At 32.1% G+C, this 20872-nt stretch overlaps 1 protein-coding gene and 2 long non-coding RNA genes across 5 annotated transcripts in view; 1 reads left to right on the plus strand and 2 right to left on the minus strand.

The window, feature by feature from the left end:
* The window catches only part of LOC111002784 (protein TANC2), a 215545-nt gene that overhangs the window by 164675 nt on the left and 29998 nt on the right, over window positions 1–20872 (plus strand). The window lies entirely within an intron of this gene.
* LOC123689443 lies at window positions 3357–5569 on the minus strand. The gene is made up of 2 exons (XR_006750422.1): window positions 5168–5569; window positions 3357–4883 (listed from the first exon to the last, which is right to left on the minus strand). It is a non-coding gene; the product is annotated as an uncharacterized LOC123689443 (long non-coding RNA).
* LOC123689444 lies at window positions 13054–15746 on the minus strand. Its single transcript, XR_006750423.1, has 2 exons — window positions 15587–15746; window positions 13054–13964 (listed from the first exon to the last, which is right to left on the minus strand). It is a non-coding gene; the product is annotated as an uncharacterized LOC123689444 (long non-coding RNA).

A 20872-nucleotide genomic window follows, 5' to 3' on the forward strand; every position in this document is an offset into this window, starting at 1 on the left:
GTATTTAGAGCAAGATAAAGTATATTTTGTCAACTTAATCTTATCTTGTAGGCTTTTGATAGCAATCCACCTGTTAAAACTTAAGCCGTTGTCCAATATGATTTAAATTACTATAATATAAACATTATTGATCATATTAAGGTCCTTTGAAGGAACCTTGAACATTCTATAACGAGAGATATAGTTCTTATATTGTATTTATTAATGATGAAAGTTTAGAAAAATTAGGTTGTAAATATATATTTATTTATTAACACTTCGTTACAATACAATATAAAAATTGAAGATAATTAAATGAAAAGGAGGGCAACTGGCGGCCTTATCGCTTCCGAGCGATTACTTCCAGGTAACCACTCTATATATACCTACCTAATACATTTCCATACATATTATTACCATAAAACATATACTTAAAACGTAAGCTTTGTGATCATGGTAACACACTTTTGTCTGATTTATATGTAGGGAACATCTACAACTAACACACATATATATATGTATATATAATTTTTGCGTCTAACTCATGCCGAATTCCTCACAATGTTTTCCTTAACCATATAAACACATGTTTTTTTAAGCGCACATACATCGTGCATTGGGTTCAAACCAATGTTACGATTTCAATTTTGGTTTATTTTAGACTTCATAAAATAAATATGTTAAGCCCTTTTTGGCTGTGTAATGTTCTTTTATATGCATAAATACTTGATAGTACGATAAGGGCGTAGAACGGAAGAGAAGAATTGGCAATAAAAGTCAAGTGCTGCGGCAAATTCAAAGTGTACTATAATTTTCGTTTAAATTAATATCATTTTGTATTGACCTTAGATTTAGATAAATGCTTACTTAGTCTGAAAATCAATATTGTAAATCCAAAAACTATTAATACGAACAATTTATCTTTCCTCTTTATTAGTAGATTGTATCAATGTTATACAAGTCTTATATAATCCTTATTATGTAATGTATAAGTCACATTTACCTGTATAATTTACCGAAACGTGGCTCGGTCATTCAACAAAATGTCGGTACGAAATTGCCGTCATATCGTTGTTGTGACAATAAAATTATTGGTTTCTTGTTGTATTTATATTGTTGTTCGTCTTGGTTTACGGTTTGTGTATTGTACGAAATGTATCCTTAAAATCTTTTTTATTTATACATAAAAATACAACATCGTTAAAAGTATATCAACGTCGACAGTTGATATATTTTTGGAGATTTTAGGAATCGACATTTATTTAAGTAGTCATTATGAAATGATCTCTCCATCTAATAAACGAAATATTTTGCGATCTTCTACTATAACTTTACGTACTGTAGTTTATTTTATGTGTCCACATTTAATTTAATACTAGAAAGCTTAAAAAACCTATTTAACATGTTGACAAGTCGATCATTAATCTTTCAATTATTTTTGTAATCACGTAAAGAGTACACGGTGACATGTGACTATTAATAACAATTTGTAACATGACTATAAGCTAATAAAATTCTAATTTGTAGATAACGGCTGTATTCACAGCCTTAGAGATGTAATTAAAATTCCTGACATTTCAAAGGCTTTAAATTTTCGATTTATTGGTACCAATATCGCTTTACAAATCTTAGGGATACGCTTATCTTGTTTAATCAAGGTATCTATTTCCTATATTTTTACGACTAAAACGCAACCAGCGTTGAGCAGTAATGGTCTAGTGGCTGCAGCGTGCGATTCTTATCACTGAGGTCGTAGGTTCGATCCCCGGCACATTCGCTGGAATTGTTAACATTGTGAGTATGACCTTAGACCCAAACAGTCAACAGCTTGTGTAACCCACAGGATCACCTAATTACTATTAGATCACGTAGCCTGATCACCTACTTGACTATCAGATTGACAAATAATTATGAGTCACAAAAGTTTGAGGCCCAGACTGAAAACAGGTTATAGCGACACTAATTTTTTTAAACAAATCCTGTGAGTTTGTGCGGAAAGAGATAATTATTTTCTACACGTAATGACATTTATTTACAAAATATATAGATTTGAATGTTTTATCAGTTTTATTGGTCGTAAGTTTTCGTCATAAAACAGGTAATTTAGCTGTGCAGCAACCTCAAATCCCACGACTGTTTCCGCAGACTATCAATGCATGCTCCAAAGTTACTCTATGTGAACCACAGATTGACAACTCGATCGCAGCACGGTGTATTAGACAGACGCCAGAGGTTTCGAGCGTAACAGTTATGCCAGAAGTTCAGCCCCAGTAGATTGCGAAAGCGACCCTGAAGCCTCTACAAAGGCGCCTTGTAAGAACTACGAGGTATTAGTGGTTATTGCTCACCCAGAATCTAATAGCAGTGATTCTAGGATGTATATAAAAAAAGGAAGTGCGTACAAAGAACACAAATTTATTATATTAATTAACGTAAAATAAAATTGATAAAGATGAAGTCGTATTTTTTGTGTAACGAAAAAAGCAATGTACTCGACTTTAATTCCAAAAGTGCTCGCTAATGTTATTGTTTCGTCGTAAAAAAAAAATATAAATATTATGACCATTTATCAATTGACTCTACTAATGATTTTGGATGCGCAATGGCTTAAAAGCGTCGCACAGTCGGCAACCGCTGTCCTTGTCTGACAAACGCGTTACGCGCTAACTCTCTTTCACTCTACCTCAAATATTTATCATCTTTAACCGCCAGCAACCCTTATTTGCGGCCAGATATAATTAGGCACCCTTATATGAAAATTAATAGAAAAAAATTTGCTTCAATTTGACATATAATTAATAGATATCCGTTATAAACGTATAAATATATCAAAATCATACCTGTTTACACTTGGCTGCAAAGAGGTGCGGCCATGTGCGCAACGGCAACCGTGATTTTTTAGAATCTTCATATTAATTACCGTGATGTAGACGTTATTTTATTTAAAAATTAAATGAACGTAATCTTTTACCAAAAATCAATTCAAAATAATTTAATTAAAAATATTGGCGGCCAAATTTTGATAGGCAACCTAGTAAATATATCGCACACCCAGATCAATACTGCACTAAGTCAAAATATAACTTTTTTGAGTATCGACTAAAAACCGTTTTATCATATAAGATGTAAAGTTATTACTAAGATTTTTTAAATATTGTGTAAATAACCAAATGCTTATCAATAAACATTAGTTAATTACTGTAAAAAACTCACATAAAGTGTTTAATCTTTACTTTTCGAGTTAATTCACTGTTGTAAAACTATTGAACCAATAAAATAAAAATTATTTCTATTTACTCCGTTCTTACTGATTGATTCTGAAATAATGCAGTGTAATCCTATCATAATATATTTGGTCGTAAATATTCAACAAAGAATTATCTGTTTCAATTTCAAGAATGTATTCATAAAACAGTAAATAAAACAATGGAATCTATGAAAATCAGCATGCACTTTTATTATATACTGTGACAGTGTGATCAGCTATATTATGTTATGAAGAAACACAGTCTTAGGTACATGTTTGGGGTCTAAAAAAAAGCAAACTTAAACCAAAAATTAATGTAACATCACAAGTTTACTTTCATAATTATCTATTGACTATCTTAAACTTTCTATAAAAAATAAAATAATCACAGGATACTTAGATATGAAATTTTCAGTTCAATGAAGGAAATTACGTTTCCTGTAAGTGCTGTGCTACTCTAAATTCAATGCTGTCTTGTAACTGAGTTGACATCATTAGTAGGAAAAATATATTTTTTAATTAATTCCATTATATCTCTCTTTTTGTTTTCAGCCACAGGTTGTTTTTCTGTATATGCTTTAAGAAATTGCGGAGAAAAGTTTTGATCTTTGTAGCGCCTTCGAACACAAACTTTCTTAAAATTAGTCTCACTGTACGATGTTTTATAGAAGAAACTCAAAGGATATTGCTTTTCAACGCGAAGTTGCTTGATGTCAATCCACTTGACTTGGTTATTGTCCTCATCCACATTAAAATTATTGCCCCAAGATTCCTAAAGGGCTTTCAGGTCATAAAAGTTATTGTGTAAAAGTTCTTTTACATGATACGGCTCTCCTGTTTTCTTTGCAGTACGAATTAAAGTAGCATATTGCTGTGGGCAATAAATAAGAACAGATTTTAAGTATCTTTTAATCTATTTTTCTATTACACTGTGGACGTTGTCCCCTTCGTTTCGAGAATGCCCGCGGAAGAAATTATGTCTTATGGAATTAACTCTAAGCATGTTGTTAACTGCGTAAGCATAGAAAGATAGTCAGTATTTGTTTTTTTGTTGCCGAAAGCAATTGTCGCTATAGAATATGATATCACATCATTATTAGGATCCTTTTTTGCAAGTATCAACTCAATGTATGCAAGGACACAACTCCCGATCTCACTTGCACCGCGCTCCGCTTCGGTTTCGGGTATCTTCTGCCGATGGGCCTGGTCTATTGGATTCATTGTCAGATGAGCACTTTGAGCTGCTAGAGCTTGATGACGATGAGCCTGAGTCTGAAGAGGTACTTGAGCAGGAAGACGAAGATACCCGTCTAGGTATTACAGGTGGCCGGAATTTTTGTATTTTTCGGATAGAAAAAGTAGGATCCGTTCCGATCCGAATCATCTATAAAATCTCTTTCATTACTCTTTTCGGGTGTCAAAGATTTATTTGAAGCTACAATAGATGATACCTCGAGAGCTGATGCTGCAACAGGTGATACCGTGATAGTTAATCATGTAACTGGTGATACCACGATTGATGATGGTGATGCATCTAAATTTTTGCTTCATTTTCAACACAAATTTCTATTTTTCTTTGTGAAGTGGTTGACGCAGCCTCGATTGCCGTTGCTTCCAATGCCTTTTTAAGCAACAATAGACCCCGACCCTTCATCATCTGCCAAATAACATAAAATATTCAATTTCATTCACTAATACTGCATTATCTCAAAAAATATGTTAAATCTTCTTAAAAATAAATTCTAAAACCAATTTTCAAAAGTATTCTTTTAGTTTAGATAATAAGTAGTAATTCTGAGTATTAAAAAATAATATATTACTCTATTTCCAGAAATTATAACATTATTCACGTTTACCATCAATAGTGCATTATTTAACTAATTTTCAACTTTATCAAACAACACTGTACTATTTTTGAATAATTAAAAAAATATAACATACCCTCGTCACCAATACAGTATTATTTAGAAATACTATCAAAACAGCAGAAGCAGGAAATTCACCAACACTGCATTAAATCTAAATAATTCGGAGTAATCTTCTACTTCATTCAACAATACTTAACCATTACAAAATAATTCACTGTTACGTAACGTCACTATATGCTGCTTCTATAAAGGAACAAGTTGCAACTCGAATTAGATTCTTATTCGTGGTACGACTAGGCAGTTATTCATTCACCAAAAGAGACTTAGCACGACATCTGTTGGCTGTTTTAGCAAATAAAGATATGGCTGTCTTTGTGGTATGTGCGGGAAAAAAATGCCTATTTAACTATATAAATAAGTCGATTCGGGGATTTTTTGACTTAGTGCAGTATTGATCTGGGTGTGCGATATATTCTCCTAATTATAAATAAACATAAAAATTTGGTTTTAAACAAAAACTCGATGAACGCACCAATCCTGCAGTGGGATCTCGGACTATAACCGATCGTAGAAGTTAAATATCCTGACAATATCGAGATGTTTGTGTCCTCACAATGCATCTGTTGACAAATTAATCAGTGTACCTACGACATTGCTATGGCGAAAGGGTTGTAGGTAACTTGACACTGTAACATAAAACTACAGGTCTACAGGTTGCAGTTACTTCAGGCATAATGTAGTGGCGCTGTTTTGTAGGTTGCTTGGTTCAAGTTTCAAGTTATATTTTGTACGAATTAAAAGATTTAACATAGATCAGATGAAACTGTTTGGCAGCGGCTTACTCGATCTGGGTTTCTCATATCGTGTCATAAAAAATATAAATTCTGAATGAATACTGAGATAACATTTTAATGATTTACGGGTACAATTGATGTAGTTCAAGAATCTTATGTACAAATTACTAATAAAGTAAAAAATTAAAATATATTTATTTCTACGAAAACATTTCTTTTTTATACAAAAGCAAAAATGTATAGAAAAACAAATGAAAGTAATTTTTTAACTTAGTCTAAAAGATTATGAGAGCGGAACATATTTAAGATAATATAATCTCAATTCCATATTATTTTCAACAATTAATGGTAATCATAAAATATTTTAAGTAAAATTATTACGATAATTAGAATACTTTAAAAGCAAAAAACAATTTACACTTTAGTAAAATAAAATATAATTATCTTAATATATATATTTCTTGTGTGCGTGTGTATGTGACTGAACTCCTCCTAAACGACTGGACCGATTAAGACGAAATTTTTTGTGTGTGTTCAAGGGGATCTGGGAATGGTTTAGATTCACAATTTTGTCCGCTGGACAATGTTTTTTTAATTAATTTTCAATTTATTAGTTGTTGTTGATTTTGGAATGTTTTACATTGGATCCGACAGACGGCGCTACCATCGCAGTGTCAAATTTTAAATAATATTCGAATTTTAATTTTAGTCTGTCCCGAAATTTAAAAAAAGTTTTGTTATCATTGTGTTATATCGTGTGTGACCATGTGCTGGATCGTTAGATATTGTCATAACATTTGAATAATAATTTTCATCAAAATGCCTATTAAAAATTGAAATTTTGAAATTAAAGACGTGTAGACAGGACAACGTCTGTCGGATCCGCTAGTACATAGGTAATAATTGAAAAACAATAGCTATATGACAGTAAGTAGTGGCCTGTTTTAAAATAGCATTCAATTAGTGAAATAATTTTTGAAACTGGTTTACGTTACAAACACAGAGAGGAGTGCTGGTCTAGTGGCTTGCGACTTTCATCCTCGAGGACGTAGTTTCGATCTCCGGCTGTGCAATGGACTTGCTTTCTATGAACACATTTAACATAAGCTCGAACGGTGAAGGAAAATATCAAAATTCGGCTTGCATTAGACCGACAATCTATGTCAGACACAAGTGGCTGATACAAACTACTGATACTGAAAAATGATCATTAAACAGATACAGAAGAACGCTCATACCTAAATGAGTTGTAGCTACACTGATTTATTAGTTTAAATATTTTACAAACCTAAATATTTCATAATATTGGTAAGTTCATTATTTACCAAAAATATCGGCTATGGAGAAAGTAATCATTATAACATTTCTCCATGTCTGAATACTGCAAAAACAGTCGTTAGGCAAGTGAGCGCAGTTTATGCTAAGTGTCTTTCCGGCAATTTGAAAGTGATATCAGGTGAATGAGACCTTTTCTAAAAAGGCTTTAGTACTTGTTACGAATTGTTAGTAGCTTTTATAGTCAAAGTATTGCTAACAAGCTAAATTAATGCAGACATGAATTCGATAAAGCAGTCCAACAGGACTGGTTCGATCCCCGGCTGTGGACTTGTCTAAGAGCGCATTTAACATTCGCTCGAACGGTGAAGGAAAACATCGCGAGGAAACCGGCATACCTTAGACCCAAAAAGTCGACGGCGAGTGTCAGGCCTGATCATCTACATGGCTTCTTAATTAACAAAACCTTCCTAAGAGTTCAAGACATAAATAAAAAAATATTTGAATTGGATCAAGCCATCTTCGAGTTCTGCGAATCATTTTTATTAATATATATTAAACGCTTCGTAACACACAAGGCAGTGTTCTAAAACGCATACCGTTGCACAGATTAAAAAACCAATAGAATCATCAAGTTAAAGTGTATGAGTTTACCTCAATAAAACAATAGACAAGAAAATACACGATTATTGTTAATATTGCTATTAGAAGCCGGAAACGTCGATCAAACAAAAATGAAACAAGAAAAGTTCTCATTACCAGTTACAAGTAACTGAAAGTCTGGACGAGATAGTGTTAGAATCGAGAGCAGGAAGACCTAATAATACCCGTCTGGTTGCTAGTGATGTGCTTGGTTATCGATGAAACATAAATTTACAAAACAAATAAGCAGAATATTATTTATATGAATTTTTGTTTTATTGTTATTTTTGATTGTTAAGCTATATATACTTTTAATACTGGTATTTATCTATTATCTAACGGTTTAAGATGGTAATTTCAACTTAAATAGCAAACGCGGCTAACATTTATGACACATATATTCTGTAATATTTTTTTGTTTTATGAATAGATCGTTAATTCTGTATAAATGCTGCAAAATTTAAGATATACTAAACTGGAGGATTTACTGGCTGGTATTATTTGTCAATTGTAATCAATTTTATCGATAAGTGACAGACATCACTACTAAGTCGCAACGACCGGTGGAATCAGTGCCTCGTAAAGGCTTCGATAATATAGAACGAGTATGCTTTATGAAGACGGCCTGACAGACCTACTCGTGTCCCTGCATAATACAGTTTAGGCTTTTATTCGTTGCTGCCCCCTTGTGGCAGACTTTTGAACTGCTGCACTCATCATCTCAAGATAGGTGAATGGTGTCAGAGACATATTATGTCCATCGTGTTTGGCTGCGTCTCCTTGGTTTCTTTCCTTATATAAACTATATTATTATAACTTTTTCAGTCATGGGTTTCATGCCCTTGAGAGCCCCGTTTTATCATATAGTCACAGGTATTACTACTGACAAAATCCATATAATATACTATGTAGCATATATAGAATTTTCTTCAAAGTATAGTAAGTATAACATTGTTCTCAGAACCAAATATTTATAATATTTATTGGAGCGAGAGTGTTCAAAGGAGTTGAATTAATTTATCTTATGTTACATTTTAAATACTAATAGGTAATATTCATTAATCGATATAAATCTTATTTAGGGATGTACATACACTAAAGATGGCGTTCTGTACACGTCATAAATACTTATAATTCAATCAGAATCGGTCTAGAGTTTAAGATTTTATTTACACAGAGAAGATTTATATTATATATATTTTTAATTTCTTTCGTATCAGAGATTTCTTTTTGTATATTAATATTATCTAAACGTATATTATTAAATAAGAAAAACTTATAGCATTATTATTTTTAATATAATATATAAAACAAGAAACGTATAAGTTTCAAGATAACACAAGACTTGGAGATATTAATCTCGAATTTTTCGCGGTAAAATTAAATGTGTCAGTGCGCAGAATCCTCGGCGCCATCTTGCGCTTGACATTTTAAATGTTGCCTTGCTGTGATAAAACTTTATTATTTTAATGGCACTAGACCACATTGCTGATGATTATGGTTATGGCTGTAATTAAAAGAATTACGGTTATTTTTAAACGATTTGGTTAACCTACCTTGGTGGATTTTCATATATTTTTATTTTAGTCTAAATTGCCAGTTTTTTAAGAAATAATTCTTAATTAATAAACTGATAATTACTAATATGTAATTTTAAAATGAAAGCTTCATTTGGACAAAATCAACACACGACAAATATCTATCGTGCATTGACGTAAATTTTGAATTTCGAATGTTTGAATTATCCACTCAAAAAATATCTAAATACATTCGAAACAACTCAATCGTGTTTTTTACCATGGTTACGATGTTAAAAATGGTAACCATGGTAACTAGAACCGTTATAAAATAGGAACGATGTCAATATTTTTATTCTATACTTAATCAAAAATACTCGCGAATTCGCCTTCCGGGTAAGTATGCAAAAAAATTATAAATCGATTTAGATTATTTATGGTCATATGTCTGTAAACTTTCAAAGAACATTAAATATTTTATAGCGTACACATAATTATAACCTTAAACTAAGAATTTATTTAATAACTGTCTCTTATCAAATAAATTGTTGATATTATCTTCAGATTTCATCTTAAACCATAAAAATTAATATAGACAGCTCCCGGGCTATTTATTACCAGTATCGAAGCTTAATATTTTTTTAAATCGTTATTTCGCTTTATATTTTTGTATTGTAAGACTTCATCTGTCCATAACCAATATATATATAACCTATTAGGTCTGGGCCTCCGATTTCTGTATATGTTCCGTGATATTAAATTCTCCTACGAGTTAAGCACCTATTTGCCAATGGGCACACTGTTGACATTTTGAGCCTAAGGCATGCCGGTTTCCTCACAGTCCATTAGTGCACGCGCGGAGATCAAACCTACGGCCTCAGGGATGAAAATCCCACATTGAAAGCACTAGGCCAACATTACCCTGATTCAAATTCAAATTCAAAAATCATTTATTCATGTAGGTAATATAATGTATATTTATGAACGTCAAAAAAGAATTATACATACATTAAATTCTTCTAATTTAACATTTATTGCCAGTTCTCAAATCAAGGAACATAAGAACTGGCAATAAACTCTCCGCCACTCAACGTTGGCAAAGCGCTGCGGCCATTACACCACGTTCCATATGACATCCTCAGTAATTAATAATATTACATTTCATTAAAAACAAAGATTTGTCCTTTATTAATAGGCATGGTGCAATAGGAACACGCACCTACATTCTCGTGGGAACAACACGCGAATATATAGTCGAATTAACTACCATCACCGCCTATACGAATTCAAGTACGACCAGTTACCACAAGTAGCATCCGATCACGAGTATGACGCCTGTGACTTTAAAAAATGTACGATACGATATTATAATAACCACTTCAACTCATTTTTCGGCTCCATTAAGCCCTGGAGCATCTTAATTAATCTATTCTGTATGCCCTTTCAAAACATCTCATATCAAATATCATTTTTCACATAACTGTCAGTCGATTCATGGACAGCTTCTTTATTGCCTATTGTGGGTTTGAACCTTGGTATTAACCACAACTACACCAATTAAAAATTACGTAAAATCGTATACAAATCAATGGGATTTAGGTTAATGGATGGCGTTTAAGTTGATATGGTTTTAAAATTGTATAGATAACATCTTAAGATTGTTTAGGTGTTCTTGCTTTGAGTAATATTTCTTTAGTTCCGGGGATTACTACAAACAAACGAACTGTTTTGAAAGAGTAGCGCTACAGCTTTTAGGCCTGGATCTCAGATTTCTGTCTACGCATTTACCATGGAGTGTTCAGAATACGAAATTCCACCCGTATCATCTCGACGTCCGTCGTTCAACAACTGAAGACGGTTTTTGCTGCGTACCACCACTATGTGGAAACAGCTTCCCACTAAAGTATTTGCCAACCAATTCTACTGAGGGTCCTTCGAGAAAAAAGCGTACCAATTCTTAAAAGGCCGGCGACGCACTCGCGAGCCCTCAGGCCATGAAAATGTCCATGCAAAAATTGTTTTTCGTAATCTTTAAAGCCTTCCGTGCCTATCCTAAATTCCATTGTAGACTTTTTGGATCTAAAGTATCATTCTTCTTCTTCTTTTCGTCGAACGTACGAGCAAGTGTTAAACACACTTAGAAAGTCTAGTAGTGTATAGCCATATACTGATACTATAGATAATTGAAATTCAAATGTTGTGCTTTTCGTCTGTGTTTCGTCACATCTTTAGACCAATCACAAAGATGCGACACGAGCCATCGTTCTTTTTAACCAATCAAAATCGAATTAAACCAAGACGCGTTCCGTTTTACGTTTAACATTTTAACGGCTGTGGTATTTTTTATTAATCATAATTTTCTGTGTGGAACTGAATACAAACACTAAAAAATAATAATACAGACTGTTGGTCTGCTATCATTTGACAATCTCGGATATAAAAAAACAACGATATTACCAGTAGCAGACTTGTCCGTTTGTAAATGTTGACCTCCGGACGCCGAACCAAGTTGCTCTATAAAAATAAACTGCCTGGAATCTAAGATAAAAACGTGTTGAATTTGTAACTTAAAATATAGATAAGATAAAAATGGCGGACATAATATTCCGGACTTATCTGGTACAACAGTAACGGAACATTTTTAATACACGATACTGTCAAATTTAATCAATACGTATAAAATTCGTTTGTTACAGTCACTGTTATTAGTGAAGATATCATTTTACATGTATTTAAATTGAATATAAAAATGTTCCTAAAGCATTGCCCGAGCCGCGCGCCTGTATTCTACAGTTTCGATAGCATTTGATTTTAAGGCAAGAAAATATTCCTATTGGCCCTTGACTTGGCTTAGGTGTGTATCCGATACCGATACCGATATCTCGGTGACACTTGGGGATTAACGACATATCGGTATCGGCGATATTTTAATTGCCGATACAAGGAGTCTTCAAATTTTGCGCTTTATAAGTAAACACGCATCTTGTTTGATCTAGTGCGTTGCAAACGAGACACGAACTATCATTGCCCCTCAGTCGCTTTCTTCCCGCGTAGTATTTTTTCAATACCAAATTAAACAAAATACAGTATAACAAAAATCTTATCTATATTAATATTAATTATTAACAGTTATTTCTTAACATAAAAAAAAACTTTAATCTTTTTTTAATTTATTGTAAGTGTTTATAATTTATAATAAAAATTAATAACTTTAAACCAATCTTGATATATTTTACCTTAATTTAATTTTAATTCAATAAGTGTTGGTATCGGTAACGGCGATATTTCTATAAGAGTGTCGGTATCAGTATCGTATCGGCAAAAAGGCGTATCGATGCATCCCTAATTTCGATACAGTTCTTTCAAGATAACGCTAATATAACAACCGGGTCACGTGGTACTGAAACTCAATCATTAATTTTACATCGCTGTTGAATTATTGCTTACTTCGATATATTTTTTAATTTACTCGCGTTATTCTCTTTAGAACTAAAATAGGCCCGTCGTTTTTTGTAAAATATATTTCGACTATCATAACACATCAGTCCGATAAAAACAACCCGACGAGCTGTTAAGGCCAACAGCGCCACATTAAAAAATTTAATAAAATCTAATTAACTTATAAGCTACTGAATATATTAAAATTCATATTTTAATCTCGTGATGTTTGGAATTAAATGAACATTATAACAGTAGTGGGCGTAGAGTACGTAAAGAACAAAAAAATATAGTGTAAATACTTCATAAACTTATATTTCTAATATGAAAAAAGTTGTTTAGCAAAGTATGCATCAAGAAACACTTAACTAACAGATACATGTGTGGCCACACCGTATCTAATCGTTCACTTTATGTTATTAGATTCTAATATCGTCTACAAGTTACTCTAATAGCGTTGATAAGGAATGTTAAGTTAAATACAGGACGTATACACTCATAAAAATTGCAACATTCAAATGTAAATTAATAATGACAGACCAGGTAAAAAACATATACTTTTAAGTGTTTTTGAATATTACTATATTGTGCTAGCTAGAGCTTTACATGTTTTGGCATAACGGATGTTCCAAAAACTAACAAAGACACAGCGCACGCTTATACCAACAACTCAAATACAGAGTGATTCACATACTCGTACATTATTAAAGTCTTAAACGACTAAGTCTACTTTTTCTTTCAAATTTTTTTTTGCACAATGCATGATAAACCACGGAATAATTTTAAGCGTTAGATCAATTTCGTCACAACAATCATGAATAATGTAATATTATTATATGTATTTAAATATCAACATATCTACTGACTGGTATACATTGGTGTTTTTGACAATCATCAAATAGGAAGTCAAAAAAATTCATAGATTCGAACAGTAACTAACGTAAGACGCAAGGTGTTATACATCTTCTTAACCTACAAAGTAATAATAAATATAAAACTAAATTAATTGTAAAAAATTGGTTCACGCTGCAGTGTAACTTTGTTGCTGTATTGCGATAATTATTCGTTGCCCCAGTCCCCGATACTGACTACCAGGTGCCTGCGAACTCCACGGCCCAAGTCTCTATTCCAAAGAGAACGAAATCAAACTTGGAGGAGAGACTTTTATAATTTCGCCTGTTCTACCGCCGCGCCAGCGTTATATCTGAAAAAAAAAACACATCAAGACCAAAAATATAGTGATCGCTCAACGTGTCTTAAAAAATAGCTTAAGTCAAAATGACATACGATGTCGACAAGCATACTAAAATATAACACAAAATCTCCGTGACATTCCTGAAGACAAAAAAGGAGAATTTTAATGATGTCAATTATATAAATGATTTAAATTCTTTCCATTGGAATGTTTTAACGTTTTGATTTTTGATGTGTGATTAGCCGTCGGTGCCTACTATATATATATAACAATTATTGTTTTGCTGGGTACCAAGCACACTTTGATTAAGTGTTAAAAAAGAGTGCTACAATCTTTTATACGGTATCTTTTTCGTGGTAATTTCTTTCTTAATACGCATCTATGCCTAATACACGCCGAATTATTTATTCACATTTCGTTGTAAAGAAACACAAGTAAAACAATATATAAAAATTACAAGGGATGCAACGGGCGGCCTTATCGCTAACAAGCAAGAACCTTAATCTAGAGAAAATAAAAAAAATAGAATATTAATAAGTAACTAATACAAAAAAGCTAATCTTAGGGATTCATGAATAGCAAATAGCGACGTAATACCAAAAAAGAGGAGATATAAGAATTATACAGGTCACGATTGATCAGGATATGATAAGGTTAGGAAATGTTTATATAGAAGAGTTTTAAAAGACGATAGGGAGGAAGCCAATCGGGCAGCCTAATGGCGGAAATCCTAAATGAATTTGCCTATGAAGGATGAGCTGTGGGATGGAATTTCCAATAGACATCTATTGGAAGAGCGTAGCGTATAGTTAGAAGGACCTAAGAATTACGATAGTTTTGCCTTACGATGTTTTTTTTACTTCACCGTCTAGAAGAAGGCTGTTGTTGTACAGCCGGAGTTGAGTCGCACTACTAGTATTTCATCACAGTGCTATTAGAATTCGCCTGGATTTACACTGATCAGAAGTAGGACACCAATAACGAGAGCGTCTGCATACGTCAACATGTTAAAATCTAGTTCAACTATTGGCCTTGTAACTTTTCTCATTTATCCACATATGGCATGACCAGTATGTTAATGTGTGTTATTAAGTAAATCACTTGTAATTTTTACGCTCACTTAACGCGACTAAATTAATAGTACACTTATGAGCTGAGATTATTCTTGTATGATTGGTTGGTTTTAAGTTGGTATGACCTTACTGAAAGGTCTTAGAAATTTTAGTAGCAAACTTAATTTTGCTTCATTGCATTCAGGCCAACAGTGAAATTTAATTTCAAAACAATCATTACAATTTCTTCCTTTTTTTTAAATTCAATTTTACATTTAGGTACAGAAACAGAAAACAGATTGATTACAGGATACATATAATTATTACACACTAAACAACATTTGAAAATCTGAAACCCAATTACATCTGTACACAGAATTTTACACTAAATATCAACTACACAATATACACATATTAAACTTAATGACAATAAAATAAAATAAATATATCATTATTTTATTGTTCAATATCAGCTACACTTCAAAAGTGTATATTACGTCACATTGATAAAAGTTTGTATAAAAAATACTCGACGAACTTAAAGAGCGTATTCAGGAATTGCAAAAAAAACTTAATTACGTAATTCCCGCGAATTATATTTGCAGATGTTACATTATCTTCAATCTTCCTGTATCACTGTATTGTCTTACATTGCATCAATATGCAAGTGAAGAAATTATTATGGCCTCAAGATAATAATAAATATTAACCGGTTTATCGTGTTTGCCTTGTAAAACAATCACGGTAATGGCCAAGTGCAAAATAATACATTATTTTAAGAATTCCTGCCGCAATTTATGCCTAAGTATGCGTAGAGAATTCCAACACATGAACAAAACTCGAAGGTACAAAACAATGTAACAATGTAACGATGTGTTTAAACAAATGAAAAACGACTTGTTTAGATCTAGAAAACTAGTTTTGCGCCTGAAGCCGTCTATTAAGTACTACTCTTTTTATCAAAGCCAAAGAATTTTAATTTTCATTCATCTCTTGATAAGCCACTATTTCTACTATCAATCATAAAAATAGCATATTTTTTATTTTGTCTGTTAATCCGGTTTAAATTAATATATAAATATATATTATTGAAATAAAATATGGCCATAGGATAAAATACATAGATAGCATAGCATATCCCGCTGTCTCCTAATCCCTATCAATGACATATTAGAGTTCTTAAATGTATTACATTAGCCCAGGCGTGGTCCAGACTACAAAAAGGGGATCAAAATGACAAATGGTTGAAGACAGGCACACGACAATGAAATTGAATTTCAATACCCCTACGCAGGACTATTTTGAATACATTAATATAATCTCGTTTTATATTACTTAACGGTGCTTGAAGCTATAGATAAATGGAAAGGGAATACTATATATATATGTAAAATTTTCGTATCATGTTCGTGCCCATACTCCTCCGAAACGACTAGATCGATTCATGCGAATTTTTTTATGCATATTCATCTTTCAAACCCTTAAAGGATAAGTGGTCCACATCCAAAAAATTTTTTGATATTTTTTAGACAAAAATTTTTTTCGAACGATAAACGAAGTTCACGGGGCAGCTAAGTAATATGTAAAATTATATCCTTTTTGGTACTGTTAAAAATCTTAGAATTAGGAAAGCCAGTATGGATTTATTTAGTTGTAAAGTACAGATTGTATTATTACAACCGCTAGTTAATCAAGGCTGAATCACTGAATATTTTTCTGCTGTAAAGACCATTTTTATACATAAAAAACGTGTGTGTACACGTGTTAGAAGTAATACTTCTTTGGCGTAACATGATTAAAATCTTTCGCCTTATTCTTATTTGTACAAAAAACGACAGTAACAATAGAAAAAACTAAAATGTTGATATAGCTAAGTTCAGGGTGTCGGTTGTTGTGACGGTGTACGCGCGTCGTAAAAATTTACTCTCATCATTTTCCCCTAACGCGCCAGAAGAAGTATAACTTCAATAATTGTAGAAATGTGACTGTCCCGTGCTGTAAACGGGACCTGAATCTCAATAAATAGAAATTTAATTGGAGTTAGTTTTTGTTGAACGAAGATATCTTTTGTCTCAATCTAATATTTATGTATCTGTTTTGTAATCATTTGTTTTTTCGAATAGTCTGTGTCATTTATCGTCCATAAACAGAAAAGTCCATTTGTGCACATTGGCTGAAGCTTACGACCTCAGTTGTGACTGTCGCAATTAATGATTAAAGTATTCACACGAAAATCATTGAATACATATAAATATTTAAAACGCGTCCGACCTTAACAGTACATTGGTCGTTTTCAAACCATAAACCACATCTTATCAAGTAAGCTTCTGTTTCGCATTATCGAACCATTAAAGATTACATTAATGACAAAAACATGTAGCAATAATTGTAAGAGACTTTGATTCGCCTTTTTGTGAGAGATCCATGGCTAGATAATTTGATATATATAGTCTTTTATTTATTTAAGTAACTGTTAGTAAAGTGGTCTCTTCTATGAAATTTAAGAACTTCAAATAATATACCGGCAAAATGTTCTCTGCTATGAAGACAATAAAGAAATTGTGTAGTGTATGTAATTATTTGTTATATATACGAGAAGTCAAACGAGGCTCATCTGACGCCGCCCATGGACACTCACATTGTCAGGGGGCTCGGAAGTGCGTTGCCAGTCTTTTAAGAATTGGTACGTTCTTTTCTTGAAGGACGCTAAGTCGAATAGATTAACATTGTTTTAGGGCTGTTTAAACTTAAATATAGAATACACGTTTATGAAAGACTTAAGACTTAAGATATAAAGCTTCTGCAGGTCTAGTTGGATACGGCGGCTCATATTTTAATAAGATCTGGCCATCAATCACACAATTATTATATCCCAATAGGATGACTATTCGAAAGGGTAACATAATGTTATGATAATTTTAGAATCCTTAAAGAGACTGCAACGCACCAGCGACTGTTCTGGCGGCGATACCTTTGATCGATAGAATGACTTTTCAACTGAGCCTACCCGTTTGATCCGTTTTATATAAGAATTAAACCCTAGAAATATAAACGATATCATATATGTACTAAAATTATTATTATAAATGTTATATAATTATGTACTTGGATTATTAAAATAATCGACATCTATAAAGGTTTCAATATTTGTTTATATCAAGATTGGGAGCGCGATAAAATACCTCTTTAAAATTAAATTGCATTGATTATTATCTCGAAACAGATCCTGATATAATGAAAGCTGCTATTTATTATATAATTCTTGTTTAATTGGACTTCGGAATTAGTTAATTATTTATGGATATCCACTTAAAGTGGGTCACAGGCTAGAAAGCGAAAAAGGTATTTCAAATAACCGTTTAAGGACCTATCCGGTCGCTAATCTCCAGAAATGTACACTGTTTCTTTAAATTTTTGAGTAGTTTATGTATCCATTTTGAAAGATACACGATTTAGATAACTTCGCTCGATATAAAGAAATCCAAACATAGCCAATTTTTAACACATGGCCACACTTTGATAATTTATATAGAACGTGATTTTGAAATTTACACGACATATTTTATCGCAAGTAACAAGAAAAAAAAATTGACAAAATTATATTAATTTAATGTTATACGTAACTAATTGTTATTACGGGCCGGCACCTCAGTGATCGATCTCTCCATTGCGCACCTCAGTCCATCCTGAGACACTAACATACCAATTCGTGCTGGGATAGGGCCTTAAGTCATGTTTTGCTATTACTTCCCAATCTTAAAAGCCAGTTCTCGATACTTGAGCTATAGTTTGTGCTGAGTTTTGGGTTGTTATTCATACGATATGTCACTTACTCGATAAATAAATACGGTAGAATACTGTCTGAGACTTATAGTCAATAATAAATATATAGCCTGTTAATATACAATTAACGAATCAACCAATGTAGATCAGCAGTATGTTGGTGTAAATATTTATTTTGAAAAAAATACAAAAAATCTCAAATAATTATACTTAAATTGATTTTCAAACATTCAGATCAATTACACCAGAACAACCAGCTGTAGGAGAAAAAAAATATAAATTTCATATAAGTGAAAACGAAGAACAATTCGCAGGATTTAAATAAACGAGATTATATCTATAAAAACACCGACTTATTCGGTATTAAAACAATATTGAATTGGGGCAAAAAATACAATTATTATAAACACACGGTGTTAAGCCTACTTAAAGATAATTGCGATATATTTCGCGAGAGTACAAGATAATATGCAAATTGAAGGCTTTTGGGTCAATTTTAATTTTCGGTATTCATAAGTAGAAAATCAGTTCATCAGTGTGTAAGAGGGTTCTATAAAACTAGAGTTATATATCTATTAAACCTTATGTTGTGTTTGTAATATAAAAATATAAATGATATACAATATTGACGAATAATTAAAAAAATCTTCCACGATTGCCCTTACTAATTAAAATAATAACGCTAAATCTCTATCGCATGGAGGCTGCATTGCAATATTTAATTATTTATAAAAATAATGATATAAGCGAATGACTATTGCAATGTTTAAACACGCAAGCAAGTTACAAAAGCTTGTAATTGTCAAAATGGTTGAGCGTAGGCGACAGTGTCGATCTGTATCAATATTCTATCCATTCACCAATATATTAATTATAACTAAATTGTCAAGTGAATTTCGATACACTATTAGGTTTTCGATTAATTTGATAGTTTATATTATTTATTTATTAATACCACCACATCATATATAGCTATTATATATTTCTAGAATACTAGACTGAATTCGACGATTTACAATTAAAATAAAGAAAAAAGTTTTGTTTTTCACTGCATTTTAAATGGGAAAGACCCCATGCACCAGCTCAATTTTCAAGATATCAAGCTCATTTTTAGGAGGTTTTTTATTGTCTAACAAAGAACCTTTTTAGGTATATTTACTAAAAAAAATTTTTTTTAATCAGTCTATAAAATACATACTTAATTATTTTTATATTGTAAGTTACTTTCAATCCTATTTAGTATGTACATGTACAATGTATGTTTAAACAATTTGATTGTGAAAACAAATGAAAAACTCTTGTTATTCATAATTATTACTTGTCTACGGCATCCCTTACATAATTTATAAGTGTGTCATAACGAATAAAACCAATGAATAAACAAAGGTAGAAAATAAGAACATGAACAGAAGTACATACATGTTTGAAAGGATAATAAATGTATTTATGTAAATAAATAAATCAGTAAAAACTAATAACCAAAAAAATATTGCACCGAAACCGCCTGACATGACACGTCAACAGTAAGTAAAACTGTATCAACAGTCGGTATTTTTATTATTCTCCAGAAAAACAATAAACTTTAACGAAACACAAAACCATGTTTAACGGTACGTCATTCGTAATTGCTCACTTAAGGCTCATTTTATTATACAATTCGGTCATTAATTAGCTTGATTTTAACTCTTTTGAACGACAGGAATCCAAGGACTTTTATGTTCGCGTTGACACTTGCTTAATGAGATCTGGTTTTTGGGAAACCATAAAGTATGATACCATTTATTATGGTCAGTGCGGAATTGAAACTGCAGCTATAAAAGTATGTGAATTTTTATATTAATAAGCGACGTGGGCGAAGTCGTTTTTAAATTTTGTGCTTTCAGAGATTGCTGGTTAAATTGATGATTTAACGTAGTATTTGTATGGATTTCTCTTAATTTAAAATTGTTACTTCTTATATATAGAATTCTCGTGTTCTTGCATATGCAGTAAACTAAGAACTTGAGAATTACATAATATTCAGCCTTTTTTATTGAGGTCATACTTCCGCGTATTGGTAACAGGAGAGTCTTCCACGGCATT

Source organism: Pieris rapae, chromosome 9, assembly GCF_905147795.1.
Source record: "Pieris rapae chromosome 9, ilPieRapa1.1, whole genome shotgun sequence".
Lineage (NCBI taxonomy): Eukaryota > Metazoa > Arthropoda > Insecta > Lepidoptera > Pieridae > Pieris > Pieris rapae.